Source organism: Mycetomoellerius zeteki, unplaced genomic scaffold, assembly GCF_001594055.1.
Source record: "Mycetomoellerius zeteki isolate Tzet28-1 unplaced genomic scaffold, Tzet1.0 scaffold104, whole genome shotgun sequence".
NCBI lineage: Eukaryota > Metazoa > Arthropoda > Insecta > Hymenoptera > Formicidae > Mycetomoellerius > Mycetomoellerius zeteki.
Window position 1 is genome coordinate 178,526 of NW_017255954.1, and position 2,616 is coordinate 181,141.

Here is a 2,616-nt window from a genome sequence, read left to right on the forward strand (position 1 = left end):
TTATTATGCGCTAATAATGTGCTTTCCATAGTGGATTTTGAAAGCGCTGTTAAAGCGCTAAAAAAACTACTAAATTTATGCACCCGCAGAAGCGCTTTTTTAGCGCTTTATGAGCGCTGCTGTGCTACGTGGGTGCAATTTCCCAAATGATTGAAACGACAACTAAGTTAATTATTAATTTAAGTTAATGACAACTTAAGTTAATAATTAACAATCGTAATATACTTCTTGATGATTCAATTATACTCATAATATACTCTCAGTAACTATATTTGTTACATTTAAATACATTTACTAATTTTTGTATAAATTGTTTCATAAATCTTTATTTTGATTACTTTGAATAACAAAATATAGTATAGAAATACATAAACAACAAAAGATAATATTTTAATGTGGTTTTCGCAGAGAACTGAGAATAGACGTTTACTAAAATCGTAGTAATAAATACCGAGAGAGGAAAGAGACGTGAATAAGGGAAACAGAAGGGTTGAGATCGAGAAGAAAAAACCACTAGTTCGTCAAAAGAAGAGGCAGGGAGATGGAAAGAGGCGGAGATCGATCGAGATGTTGAGGGGGATGGAATTCGACATATTAAATAGATAGGCAACGGCTGCGTGTGTCGACCAGCCTAATGAGTAAGAAATTAACCGGAAATTTTCCTGATAAGACTTAGGATGGTTGAGGTTAAGAAATCTCTTGCGGAGAAAATTTATAAAATGCCCGTTTTCTTCTTTCGCGCAATATCCGAGAATATTATATCGAATTAAATTTATTCCAATTGAAATATCTGTAGAGATATAAAAAGAGATCTTTTCATAAATTATTTTAGATTTTTTTGTGTTCGATGTAATCGCGAAATATAGGTCGTGTTATACCAAAGAAAAGATAAAACCACTAGTTGTAGATTACTCTTTAAAAAAAATTCATATTTTTATTTAGAACAATCTGGGCTGAGGAAAATAGTTAGTTGAAATAGAAAACAGTACATACATATTTTTTGTGCAGGGAAATTGAAATAGTTTTAACAAAAATATTTATAATATTTAGAAAGGCGCATCTATAGAAATACTATTTCAAATAAGTATTTTGCTTCGTAAATATAAAAAAGGCAAATAGTATTTACTATTTACATCAACGTTCATTTCAAATTAAATACTTATTTGACATTTCGTTATTTCATAATTAAACAAAACACTTCAATTTTCTATTTCCTGTTTTCTATTTACTATTTCTTATTTCTAAACAGTAATGTATGAAATAGAAAATAGTAAAAGTAAAATAAAAGAAGCAGCGCACATTCCAGATATACAGGGTGTCCTGTACGCTTCCCATTAGTAGCAGATTCCTGAGATTATTTTAAAAGTCCTAATATTAAAATATCGAAATGCTGTCAAATTAAAAATTATGAAAGGCATTTATACATTTTCCAATCATCCGGACATTTTTCAAGTTTCGACATTCATTATTGAATCCATAATTTTGAATATATCAATTTTAATATCGTATTCATATTCAAAAAGAAAAACTCTTAAATTTAAAATAAATATAATAAATAAATAAATATAATTTGTTAATTTTGACAGCGATTCGATATCAAGCGACGTGGTAGCGCCAAATGCATAAAAATATAAAACAGACCGCTTAACAGCTTGACCGCTTGACGTGTGAACGTCATTGCGTATATGTTCGCGCCGTTGTCAATTCGCGACGCAATCGCTAGCTTTATCTGGAGTATTGACATCGAGAAACTTTAGATTAAAATTACTCAGAAACTATAACCGCAATCAAAAATCTAAAAACACTTATTATATAATGTCATCGGTATCTTCGATTGCGACCAGTCCGAATAAAATTGGTATATGATACCGAGATCTGGAGATCGTGTCTCAAAAAGGGACTATTTCGGCTTTTCAAATTTTTTCAGTCGTACGTGTGACACATACATATAAAGCGTTTTGTCCATCAAGCTGCTGTTCACAATACCTTCATACAATTTTAATTTTAATATAAAATTAAAACCGTACAACAAATCAAACTAACAAAGACTCCTTATAAATCAAAAGAAATTGGAAAGAATAAGGGCAATAGGAATCGGGTGCAGAAGATGTCGCGCAAATAATACACCCATAAAGCGTAAAACTTCTTTATTCTACTAAACGTGCTTACATATTTCGGCTCACTTTTGAGCCTTCTTCAGAGACAACACAAATTAACATATATAAACTGTGAATAAAAGTTATCTTGTCATGGTGAGCTCCCTTACATCGAGAATTTAAATACCAGAAATTAAACCCAAATAAGAATGAAAGAAAAAGAAAAAAGAAAGAAAATATTGGAAATATCGAAATAGAGAATATGGAAAACTAATTTATCAAAAAACTTTAAGATTATACAATCGATAAATTAGAGCCCTATACCGATCGAAGCTAGATCTTAAAATGCTTAAATAATTTAATCTTGAATCACTAAATATGATATATATGTACTTGACATACATACCACACTTGTAGTCTAACGAACTGTGCACCGAAATATTTCCGGATTAAACACAATTAAATCACTAGTAATTTTGCGAATTAAATTAAATTCTAATAATTTCGATGATCAATCAGG